Below are 13,573 nucleotides of genomic sequence, written 5' to 3' on the forward strand. Positions count from 1 at the left end.
TTCCATTTTAATTGTTAATACACTTTAATTGTTAATACACTTCTCTATAGGAAACAACACATCCATGGGAAAGAGGAGGGAAAAGCCCAAGAGTACATGCCTAGAAGACTCACTTGCTTTCTTTAAGCATGAGATACCCACCACCTTCCACAAGATGGCAGGCACTTTTCATTTTACTCTTGGTGATCAAGAGGAAATTGTTCCACTCGCAAATGACAACAACCCCAGGTAGCTAGGGTGACATTTGCTTTACATTATGATACACACTAATTAATCATTAGTGATCCCAGAAGTAAGTCTGCTAAAAATCCTTTGCAATGGCTTTTCCCAGCAGGGGCTTTCAATATTGATACTATTACATGCACATATGTTCAGCCAGTATATGTTCTAGCCATGGTTTTAAGCTTTTAAGGTATTTTAATTAATATTGCCTCGATTAATATTTACATCTCATTCATAAGGGAAAATAGCAAGGCTAGTAAAAATCAAAACAGGAAGGGAAAACAATAAACAGGGCTTTGCAGAGAGCTGAAGGCAGCTGCCAAACTTTCAGCATGAGGCACCTCTGTCTTCAGGCATCTGACATCTTCAACTTTGTCTCTGGCCTACCTTTCAGTTACTAAGACAAGCATCTGCATTAAAAAAATCAAAAAAGAAAAAGAAAACCCAAGAACAAAATAAAAAACAAAAGACCTGGGCTGGCACTGCCACTGAACAGCATGTATCTTATGATTTTAAAGCACAAAAGTTAAAACAAAAACAAATACACACATACACAAAACCCAGGCTCTCATGTATCCCAAATTGGCCTCTATTTTATAGCTGAGGCTAACTTTGCACTCCTAATCCTTCTGCCTCTACCCTTGCCCTTGCTCTTATGTGAGACGTAACTACTCACTCGACAAACTGAACCACCATTCTTTGTCCCCTCAACTGACAAGAAATGCTCATATTGCCCTCAAACATCGACACAATTCCTCTGCGAAAGCTTCGCTGTGCTATGCAAGTGTGATGAGCATCAGCTGTGATCCAAGCTGTAGAACATAAGCACTGTCTTATCTCCAACAGGAGCCTTCTGACTCTCCACTCCCTCACTCCACTGGACTCTCCACTCATTGGTCACCCTCCATGTTTTTTATGTTTTTAACACTCCTTGTGGCCTCCATTTCTAGCAGTCTATAGACTGAGACTGCTGAATGTCCTTTCCTCTGTAACCAATAACAATCTGTTTCCCTTTATTTCATCTTTTTCTGATGCTACTGAGCTAAGTGCAATAAAAATGCCCCATACCTATTATTCCACTCATTCCCGCCTATAAAGATTGTAGTGAACACTCAGACAACTCATCCTACAGAGTGACCCCCACTGTGTAGCCTTACGTTCCAATTTGCAACACTGCTGCAAGACCCTAACTTGCCTTCTGACTTCTCCCTTGAATTTTCAAACTGCCAAGCTATAAAATATAGATGTCTTTAGTTCTGTCCCTTTTACCTCAGTCTTTTGGTTATCTTTGCTCAATCTCCTTTTCTCCTTTATTGTTTTGTCTTAGATTTATCTTCCAAAGTCCGTCTTACCAAATTGTAGCATCCCAATACAGTTCCTCTTACCTTTTTCTGTATAGTCTTTTTCTTTAAGTCTTTGAGTCTACCCTGATGTGTTTCAAGGTTTTCAGCTATGATGCTTTACTTATTCATTGGGTTTTACTGCCACGCAGTACACGCTCTCACATCTCCCTTACTCACCATGATCTACTGTAACCAACAGTGGTCTAAAGAATCTTACTTCTTGCTCATTCGTGAAATAGCCTACATTATATAACTAAACACTCTTCACGCTGCTGGGAATGAAACCCAGGACTTCGCACATGTGAAAGCAAGCTCTCTAACACTACCACTGGCCCACAGCCACAGCCTTAGAAACTTTCAAAACTGATGCCCGCTTTTTTTACCCCAAATCATCCATTCTCATTTGAATTCCCTGTAAATGTATGCCATCCCATAAATCAATGTCAAACTTACAGTGTGGTCTTTACTTTTACCATTTTGGCAACGACCTTTTAATTTCCACCACTTTGTGGTGGAAACATTTCTGCTCATCACCCTGCCTCTCTACTCTATTTATTTTTATCTTCTACCATGATTAATCACTTCATCAAACTTTGAATGTCAATGTCTCAAAGGCTATGCCCTTAAGTGTCTGTTTCATACTCTGCATTTTCTATTTTATCCTTTTTTCCTCCTGGGCTATCATAAACAGTCTTATAAATGTAAAACAAATTACTGGCTTGTTTTGTTTTGTTTTGTTTTTTAAGGCAGGGTCTCACTATGTATAATTGGCTCTCCAGGAACTCACTATGTAAATCAAGCTGGCCTCAAACTCAGAGAGATTCATTTGCCTCCTAAAAGCCAAGATTACAAGTGTGCGCCACTGTGTTCATTCTAAAATAATACTTTCACATAAAAATAATTATCTCGATTTCAATATTTTTCATATAATATATGTACTATTTCATATAATATAGTTCATATAATATATGTAGTACTATTTCATATAATATAGTTCATATATGTACTAGCTTTTCATATAGCATTTTTATTTTGTACTTTCATTGGTACCTACCCCTCTTCACTAACACTCCTAACACTGCTGGACTGTCAGGTTTTGAAAACTGATTGCTATGTCCCTTACGGATGTTCACAAAGCACTTGGAACACAGGAAATGCTCAATGCATTTTAAAATAAGTGAACAATCAAATATAAAACAAGCAACACCATATTCAGAAGTCTCAGCCAATGTTTTTCCTTTTCAATACTTGCCTATCCGTGGTTATAGAACCAACACATTGAGCTTAGCATGGCTCAAGCCAAAATCATTAGCATCCCCAGCACCATACTGCTCTTCCTGCAGTGGTTCCAATATCAGATCATAGCAGTGCAAGCCTGCAAAGCTTGAAGTCATCTGCTTCCCTCATCCTTTTCTTACCCTGCAGAGCCAATCAACCATTAACTCCCATGGATTCCAACATCTGCAATAGCTCGCAGGGCCATGATCTCTCTAGTTTCCTCCTCCCAAATACAGACACAAGCCAGTTCCCGCTCTTACAGTCCTAAAAATACCTGATAAAATTATTGTCCTGCTGTTACCACTTGCTCGTACCATCTCTCCTATACAATTGTGTCTGACTCATCTTCATGAAAAAGAAATCTGATAACATTAGCTCTCTCTTGGTAACTCGACAAGGACTGCTCAGTTTCTATAAGTTGAAGTTTGAATTCTTCAGCCTGACTTGAAAATTCTTCTACTGTCTGCCTTCCAAATTCCCTTTCTGCTTCACTGTCATTACATTTATCCCCGTCTCTATCTTGAGATAGTTCTAGTCCAAATGTTCACCTGCCCGATAATAGAGGAAGAAATTTTAAGAGGACACAGATGAAAAAAAAATATTGAGTTGCTTAAAATACGCTAAGATTCGATAGACCAAATTTAAAAGCAGCCTCTGCTGAAGTTTCCCCAGCAGCTGATGGAAACAGATGTGGAGACCCACAGCCAAACATTAGATGGAGCTTGGGGAATCCTGTTGAAGAGGGCAAAGGAAGGATTGTAGGAGCCAGAGGAGTCAAGGACACCACAAGGAAACATACAGAAACAACTAACCTGAGCTCATAGGGACTCACAGAGACTGAACCACTGAGCAGGGAGCCTGCATGGGCCTGGCTAGGCCTTCTGCATATATGCTATGGTGTGTAGCTTGATCTTGTGGAACTCATAACAGTGGGAGCAGGAGCTGTCTCTGACTCTGTTGCCTGCCTCTGGGACCTTTTCCTCCTATTGAGTCACCTAGTCTAGCCATAACAGTGGAGAAGTCTCCTAATCTTAGAGTAACTTAATATGCCACGGGTGCTGGCTGTCCATGGGAGGCCTGTCCTTTTCTGAAGAGAAAAGGAGGAAGGGTGGGTGGGTGTGGAGAGAGAGGAGGGGATGGAAGAAACTTAGATAAAAAGGGGGGATGGTAAACTGCAGTCAAGATGTTAAACAAATACAAATTTAAAAATCAGTTGAAAAAAAAAAGTAGTCTCTGCTGAGAAGTTGAAATCTGACCAAAAAAAAAAAAAAGAAAGAAAGAAAGGACTTTAGACTAAATTTGGATAAAATCAGTCAATTTCTCTCTGGATCGAGGGCCTAGAAGAGGTTCATGAGGTAAGATCTTCTGGAAGTGGGCTGTGGTATTATCATTTGCAACAAATTTCCCAAGACATTTCATATATACTCAGTCCTGGAAACAGTTACCTCTGGAAGCTGTACTTGCCTTGATTATTTGAAGGGAGTGAGAGGCAATGTGTGTGCCCTAGTGGATACAGGGAGCTGAAAGGACATTGGATTAAGAATCAGAAGAGCCTCAGTGTAGGGGAGTCAAGGGCGGGGAGACAGGAGTGGGTGGTTGGGTGGGTGAAGGAACACCCTCATAGAAGCAGGGGGAGGGAGGATGGAATAGGGGGTTTCTGGGAGGGTGGGAAACTGGGAAAGGGGATAACATTTGAAATGTAAATTAAAAAAATCCAATTAAAAAAAGAAGAATCAGAAGACCCAGGCAGTGGTGGTGACACACACCTTTAATCCCAGCATCCACGAAGCAGAGGCAAGAGGATCTCTGTGGATCTGAGGTCAGGCTGGTCTACATAGTGAGTTAGTCCCAGGACAGTCAGGGCTACACAAAAGAAACCCTGTCTCCACACCTCCCCCAACACCCAAAAGAATCAGAAGAGCTGGATTCTTTGCTTAGATTTGGTTTTCATTTCACTATGTGCATGGATAAGCCACTTACCACAAAAATGCATTTGCCACCATAGGGGTTATTGTTTCCTAGAAGCCATAGCCCACCATCATACATCCTGAAGCTTCATGCCACCTTACTAAGTATTATGCCATCACCCTGACCAATGAGTTAGGAAATGACTGAGAAAGTGACTCAAATGTTATAATGCCAGTCAATCTTATAGAAAAGGGAAAGCTTTGTCCTCTTGTTGTTGGCCTGCCCAATATATATATAAATTTATGATATGTGTGTGTTTATATATATACATATATATGTATATGTGTGTATGTGTGTGTATATATATACATATATATATGTGTGTGTGTGTGTGTGTGTGTATATATATATATATATAAATGTAATTTAATACTGGCTTACACTATGTATTCATTTAGTTAACTTCTTTCATATGTATTATACCACTGAACTATTAGCTAAATGATAGTAAATATTGTAGCTGATGTGTTTGTTCAGTGCTGTATCATGTGGGCCTGGAACAACATCTGGCATATGACAAAATGTAGCTACATGAGTGTTCTCCTTACTTTACACCTTCCTACATGCACTCTTCCAACCCCACTCTCCAGTCTCACTCTCATTCACCTGCAGGCATGCTTTACACCCACCCCTTAGGTCTGTGTCTTAATAGATGGCATAACACTCACTGATAAGTGGATATTAGTCCAAAAGCTCAGAATACCCAAGATACAATTCACAGACCACATGAAGCTCAAGAAGAAGGAAGACCAAAGTGTGGATACTTTTGTCCTTCGAAGAAGGGGAATCAAAATACCCATGGGAGGAGATACAGAGACAAAGCATGGAGCAGAGACTGCCCCACCTGGGGATCCCTCCCATATACAGTTACCAAACCCAGACACTGTTGTGGATGCCAACAAGTGCTTGCTGACAGGAGCCTGATATAGCTGTCTCCTGAAAGGTTTTGACAGTGCCTGACAGATACAGAAGTGGATGCTCACAGCCATCCATTGGACTGAGCACAGGGTCCCCAACGGAAGAGCTAGAGAAAGGATACAGGAGCTAAAGGGGTTTTCAGCCCATAGGAGGAACAACAGTATGAACCAATCCCAGATCTCCCAAGGACTAAACCATCAACCAAAGGGTACACATGGAGAGACCCATGTCTCCAGATACATATGTAGCAGAGAATGGTCTTGTGGGACATCAGTGAGAGGAGAGGCCCTTTGTCTTGTGAAGGCTCGATGCCCCAATGTAGGAGAATACCAGGACAAGGAAGCGGGAGTGGGTGGATTAGTGAGCAGGGGAAAGGGGGATGGGATGGGGGGGGGTTCAGAGGGGAAATGAGGAAAGGGGATATAATTTGCAATGTTAATAAAGAAAACATCTAATAAAAAAATGGCATAAACTAGGAAGGTTGGTAATAGAAAATGACTGGTGTCCATTTTCTGCTGCTTAATCTATTTGAATGACTCTTCAAGAAAGGAAAATCCTCTTTCCGAACATTTATCTATTTAAACATGGTAAAATATATTTTTTTCAACTAAGACCTTCTACAAAGTAAAAGACACCCTCTCCTTTGCTATTGGGCTTACTAGCTATACTAACATAGGAAATTTTGTATCTCTACCTAAAGAAATAGATGTTGAAGGTAGATCTATTTTTATGTCCTAATGTAGTCATGGAAGCAGCTGCCATTTCAAACATGAGTAAACAAATTGGAAACATCTACAAAACTGATCTAATTTAGTGTGGAAAGGCCACAGTGCCCTTTAACCAGAAGGAGAGTTTGGGAGGATTCATTAAACCCATGCGACTAATAGAAGAGTCCCTAGACATACCAGGTTGCTTAGTAAATAAATATGTGTTGAATGGATATACAAATCTAATTCTTATAGAAGGCCAAACATTGTAACACAAATACTAGATGGTGTAGAAAGTACCTTAACTCTTAAGGATTTCATTTCAACCTGTTGAACAACCAAGGAAAGGGGGAAAAACCTCCAAAGGATAGATTTATACTTTCATTTAAAATAAATTAAGCACTCTCCTTTCCTCCCTGTTGGATCCCAAGAAAGTGTCAGGTCTTTCAAGATCTAGCCAAGGCTGTATTTCAAGGTTATTGGAATCAGTGGTCACTTTGGCCTCTCAGCCTCCCAGGAAATATTCCTTTTTAGTGCCTAGCAGCAAGCAATTGACCCCAAGAAAAATATTGTGGTCAGTTTTCCAGCCGTTAATTGAGGATTTAGCTTGTGATCTGTTGATTAACCTCCTTTGGGAAGTAAGTTGTGGACTCAGACACTAAATAGTGACAAAGGGAAATTCCTAATACTCTGTTTTCAAAGATTGATGGGGGAAAGTTGGGTGGTAGGACTCTTGGCTTTTCTGGTCCTCATCTGGCAGATGAAGACACTGGGACTCATAGACACAAAGACATTTCTTCCCCCTAAAGAACTGTTATATCAATTTTAGCAGAAATGTATTATGGACTATAATCTGCCTTGTTGAGTGACTTCCAGCGATGTTTTTCTTTTTTTTATAAACTTCCTAAATGGTAATGAAGAAGGCATAAAATGTGGATATATGGTGTCTCTGTGGAACCAAAACCCCATAACAGTCCACTGATTCAGAAAGAGGTAGGTTTACAGACTACTGGGATAGCTAGCCTCTTCAGCCTGTTCACCACATGAGGTGACTCCAAGTAGTACCATTGAACTCTTCTATAAACATTGTACAAGGAGAAAATATGAAGCACCCCTCTATTCAGGATTTTATGTGCTCAATACCAGTCAACTAGTGGTACTAAGTACTAAAACACTTCTCTCTCTTCCTCTCTTCCTCTCTCTCTCTCTCTCTCTCTCTCTCTCTCTCTCTCTTTCACACATATACATGTAAATACATATGTCTGTGCATGGGTATGTGTTTCTAGTCCCTTTTGCTCCAACTTGGCAACTTTCCCCCAGCCTAACATGCTATTTGTAAAAATATGATACTCACATTGAACGATAACTAACTGTAGCTTTTTTGAGCTGTTATTCCCAATTTTAGTCAGAATCAATCCATCTATTCTTCTACAGAAACTTATAGCTCTTTTCAGCCCAATTGTTCTCAGAAGGTTGTTGAATATATATGACTTCCTCTGTGAGACTGTGAGCACCTGAAAGTCAGGGGCTTTATATTGTTTGTCTCAGTATACCACCGGATCCAATACAGCTGATTAGTCAAAAACTAAATTCCATTCTTCCTAGACCACAACTACTTTTCAAACCTCAACCTGGACACTCTTAGAGTTGGAGAGGCTAAATAATAGTGTGGGAAAAAAAAAAAAAAAACCTTTGTGTTGTCCAAAGTTCTTAGCAATAGGAGTTCCTATCCAGAACTGTAACTTGCTGATGGGTAAACCCAAGTCAATCTTTTTCCCATGTGAGTGTCAGTTTTGCTTGTCTATAAAATTTGTATGTGATGTCTAGTTTTAATTGTCAACTTGGGACAATCTAGAATCATCCGGGGAAAAGTCTCAATGAGGGATTGTCTTGATTTGTTGGCCTTTGGCCATGACTGTTGGGGACAGTTTTGATTGGTGGGAACACCAACCCACTGTGAGTGGTACGATTCCCTGAGCAGGGCATCCTGGTTTATATAAAATATGGAAAAATGTAAACTGAGTAGTAGTGTGTATTCTTCAGTGCTCTTGACTGTGGATATGATCTGCCCAGTTGTTTAAAGTTCCAGCCACCTTGACTTCTGCCAAATGATGAACTATGTGCCAGAATTATGAACTGAACAAACTTTTCCTCTCTTAAGGTACTTTTGCCAGGGTATGTTATTACAGCAACAGGAAAGGAAGTGAAGACAGGATGTAACTACTGTCATGAATTTTTTGAAAGGAATAATTTAGATAAGCATGAGTACATACATATACATATGTGTGTACCATGCATCAAAGTTTAGATTCTTGTCCCTTTTGATGATAGAGAAAGGCCCAGTGTACAAGTAGCAAGCATTAACTCATGCTACATAAGTAGCCAGCCTACAAGTAAGCAAATAGTTTCTTTTTAGTTAGCTTCTCATTGTTACAAGATCTGTGCCAAGTTGTACAGGGGAAATGAAGCATGAAAAGCTGCAATTTCTGTTTTCTAATATAGAGGAATCTGTTAGTAGGGGTAAGGAAAACATCAGAGGCCAGGTATGGTAGCCCACGTGTTTAATTCCAGCACCTGGGAGGCAGATGCAGGCAAATCTCTGTGAGTTTGAAGCCAGCCCTGTCTATAAATTCCAGGATAGTCAAAACTACATAAGAGAGAGACCTTGTCTCAAAAAAGGAAAGAAAAGCTTCAAGAGCATTTGGAAAGAATCTCAGAGGCTAGTGGTCCAAGAGATTCATAAAAAGAGCATGTTTACATGGGCTAGCAGATTTTGGTAGAGCTTGAAAGTCATCTAAAAAATCATTTGGGACATAGTAAAAGCCAGAAGACCAAGTAGACATTGCAGTTAGAAGGAATGTCATGGGAAAACACAGGATAGGACCTTCTTCCAACTGCTAAACCTAGATTCCTCTGAGATCAGGTAATAGGGCAGAGGATTGAGGGAAAGTATATGTTGGATCTTGGAAGGCCCAGGGTGCTAGATTTAAAGTAACATTCTTAGTGGCCCGTGGAGTCTCCCAACTGGAGAACTAATTTCTAATTTAGGGAGTGTTTTTAATGAAGTCATGCTTTAAATATGCATAAAATACCCACTATCCAGTAGTGGCCAGGACCACTGAGCTGGAGGACTGAAATAAAGAGGCTTATTATTTTTGTTCAACCTCTAAATTTAGGGGCCCTTTAGATCTTTTCATGTATGACAGCTGTCTTCCCCCCATGCCAGAAGCCTCAGTGCAAGATGGAGCCTGAATCCCCTACATGGACAACAGAACTACACAAGACCTCACAAAGGTTAGAAAGGCATAGCTCCTCTTTCCTCCCTTACCCAAAGCCAGGCTCCTTGCCTCACCTGGGACGCACACGACTAGAACAGACTGTGATCATCCCAGAATGTGCATGCTGCACTTGACTCCCAGGGAAGGCTGCCTGTGCCTTCGCTTGCCTGATGTGGGGGAGGAAATCATACTGATTGCCCTCCAGCTGGCTTTGTTGTGCTCTAATAATAAAAATGCTAGGGCTCTAAACCAATGAGGTCATGGACTGACTGAGGAGGAGAGGCACAATCCCTGGGTCCCACACTGGTTTCCCCACCCCCACCACCTGCTGACTGGGAAACTTTTCTTTAGCAGGAAAGAGGATGGTGAATGGGGAAAGGCCAGGTGGTGGGGTAGTTTGCTCTTGGAGAGTGGCTGGGAAGAAGGCAGCATTGTAAGCCTCTGGCTCTGTGTGGGCCAGAGACAAATATGAAGCCCCCTTATCAGGTGAGCTGAAGTGCCAATCAGCTCACTCCATCATCTGCTGTCTTTCCTCCCCTAAACATTTACTCATGCACAGGTCTCAGGCTGTTTATTTTCTGTTAGAAAGGGAGGAGCTGTCAGCTCATTTGCCTTCTTTGGTTCCAAACAAAACCATATTAAAGTGTTTTGAAGAGTCCAGCTAACTAGGAAGCCTATTTGCAATGGAAGGGAAAAAGTCCTTATACTGAAAGGGAATCAATGTAGTAATTCTATTTTCATGCCAAGTACAATGCTTGCATTATGGAGGGAAAAACAAAACAAACAAAACAATTCTTTCCCATTCATTCTGATCAGCAAGCCTGAATGGGATGGTTAGGAACTTAGGATCTTTTTCAGAGGCCTTTAGATATACTGGCGTTTGTCTTCATTTTTACCAATTTGTTTTGAGACTTGTGAATGCATGGAGATGAAAGAAAAGGAAGCAGGGATCAGCAGCTTCAGCAGTGACCCGGTGTCTGTCCCTCCAGAAGTGTAGATTCAGTCCCTTGTCTTACTTGGGAAACAGATGGTGTTTTATGCTTAACATAATCAGCACCGCCTCTCTATCTGTGCCCCTAACCTTCTCCACCTGTGTGAAACCTAATCAGTGCCTAATGAACATGCTTGGAGCTGGCTGGATGAAATTAGTCCCAGTAGGAGCTGGCCTTCAGGTACCCAGCAGTCTCTTAGCCATGTAGCTGAAAAAGACAAGAAATCTTTACATCAGGGATAATTAAATAAAGGTCTGCCTCTGCTAAATACATGTCTACCCTTAGAGATGGACAACATTCAAGATATTATTTTGTTTCGTAAATGCAAACCCCTCTCCTCCCTGCAACAATATGCAAACATTTGCGCTTTAGGTTTCATCTAAAGATAGGAGACATCAAGGGCCTGCTCATTCGTTCCCATGTCGGATATGAGCTGCCTTCGCAGGTCGCAGGCTCCTTTGTGCCAATGGACACATGCTGATGAGCACAGCATTTAGACTAACAGTCATGCCAAAAAGCTGCTCACTGCTCTACCCTTTCACAAAGCTATGGTTGTCCAAGGGAATGAAGAGGTGGACTTGTTTATGGTACTGACCTACACTTAGGTACACATTACACCATAACACACACACACACACACACACAACTGTAGCATTACATAATTATCACTCTTACATTTAAACCTATATGAAAAACTGCAACAATCTAGAGGCTTTTGGGCAATGTGTCAATCACTATGAAGGAACTCTAGGAAGGAACTCGCCCTTTTCTGGTCAAAAGCTGTTGTTTTGTTGTTGTTGTTGTTGTTGTTGTTGTTGTTTTTGATGACATAACCAAGTCCTAATGACATACGAAAATATAAATCATCATGGATTAACTAGAATGCCTCTCTCCTCACCCTACCCCATGCCATGTCTTTAAGGTATATAAGCAATGGGAACCCACAGATTTTGTTCCTAGACTCTTCATCTCCCTGTGAATGTCACGAAGGGGTCACATTAGTGCCTTTCACTTCTTCCTTATGGAATGCACAGGAGCCTTATTTGTGATCCAGTTGTATGGAGTTACACGTAATATGAAACCCAGATTTGCTTAGCTAAAGATCATCTCCTTATCCTAGCCCAGACATCAACCTCCAAAATAATTTTAATAAGCTATATCCCATGCCACAAAACTTGCCAGCCATTTGTTCGGGTGAATAAAGTTTTATTAGACTATATCCTTGTCGGTCTCTTTGGCCCAAAGCTGATTTCTTACTGCAAAAGTGGAGCTGAATTGTTGTGACAGAAAGAATGATATACAAAGCTTAGAAGTACTTAGATGTAGAGTCCCTTACAGGAAATCTTTGCTAATCTCTACAGTGCAGAGTACTAGTTGTGCCACGTGTTTCTTTCCTTCCAGCTAGTCTTCATGTCTCTAGTATGTGAAGGAAAGATGTTGTGATACTTCTCGTCAAGGACTCATCGTAAGGGTCACAGCCAACTCTGATAAATAAAAGGCAGGTAGACAAGAAGAAATAAGACATTCATCTGATCAAGATTTCTTGTGAAACAGGAGCCTTCAGAAATGAGGCTCACAGGAAACTGTCTATTTCTAATGCCTAAGCAACAGACCTAAGTTTGTTGACATACTGGCAGCTACACAGGTATATGACAAGACAAAGAGTAACATCTAATGGCAATGGGCTGATACGGGAACCCAGCATAGCCTGTCTCTTTAGAGTCAGCTTGTCCTCACTGGTTAGCTTATCTTCCTCCAAGATATTATTAGACAAGACCCTCTGAAGCAAGGATCTAAGACTGGAGACCAGACAAGTTATGCTAAAGAACTTATGTTTTGGGTGGGAATTCATGAATATACTGTAACCCATATTGGCCTCTAACTCACTATGGCCTTGAACTTCCAGCTATCCTGCCACCTCAGAATCCAAGTGATGGAATTACCATTGTGAGCCACCAAACCTACCCTAGACAATTTCTTTATGGATGGCTCCTGCCATAAAAATTAAATGTCTAGATTTCATGGCTATTTGGAGCAGGCAGAAATGTTACTATTTCTATGGTTTGCTTTAAGGAAGAGAAATGCAAATATCTATTAATAACTTCAAGAAAGAAATAAAGAGAATATAGAGGAGAACATGAGATCAGTGTGATCTTCTGAGGATCTACAAATATCTTTCAGTTTAAAGGATTCAGAATGTCAAATTGCTATACTTTAGGGGATCATTTTTCTGAGCTCCAACATCTGCCTTTAACCCCACCCCCACCAGCACCTGTTAGTTACTGGAATTGTTAGGAAATGGTTTGGATTTTAGAAACCGTAGCAAGCTCAATGCAGCTGCCTATATTTAATAAGCCAATTGAAGAATAAATATTAGTGCTTGCTTCAGCAGCACATATACTAAAATTGGAACTATAGAGAGAAAATCGACATGGCCCCTGTGCAAGGATGATGACCAAATTTATGAACTGCTCCATATTTTGATCTGAATTCAACCAGACAGAAACAAAGAGAATGATACAAAGAATCAACAAAATCAAGAGCTGGTTCTTTGAGAAAATCAACAAGATAGATAAACTTGAGAAAATCAACATGATAGGTAAACTTTTAGCCAAACTAACTAAAGGGCACAGAGACAGTATCCAAATTAACAAAATCAGAAATGACAAGGAGAAATAACAGAAACTGAGGAAATTAAAAAAGATCATCAGAACCTACTAAAAAAGCTTATACTCTACAAAACTGGAAAATCTAGATAAAATGGATGATTTTCTAGACATATACCATATACCGAAGTTAAATCAAGATCAGGAAAACTATCTAAACTGCCCCATAAACTCTAAGGAAATAGAAACAGTCATCAAAAC

General features: G+C 40.5%; 1 non-coding gene across 1 annotated transcript; it reads left to right on the forward strand.

The window, feature by feature from the left end:
• Nucleotides 1-13,082: 13,082 nt before the first annotated feature.
• On the forward strand, nt 13,083-13,189 carry LOC115030124 (U6 spliceosomal RNA). The gene has a single exon (XR_003835752.1). It is a non-coding gene; the product is annotated as a U6 spliceosomal RNA (small nuclear RNA).
• The last annotated feature ends 384 nt before the right edge of the window (nt 13,190-13,573 follow it).

The sequence above is a fragment of the Mus caroli genome, unplaced genomic scaffold (genome assembly GCF_978045245.1).
Source record: "Mus caroli unplaced genomic scaffold, Mus_caroli_1 scaffold_5, whole genome shotgun sequence".
Taxonomy (NCBI): Eukaryota; Metazoa; Chordata; class Mammalia; order Rodentia; family Muridae; genus Mus; species Mus caroli.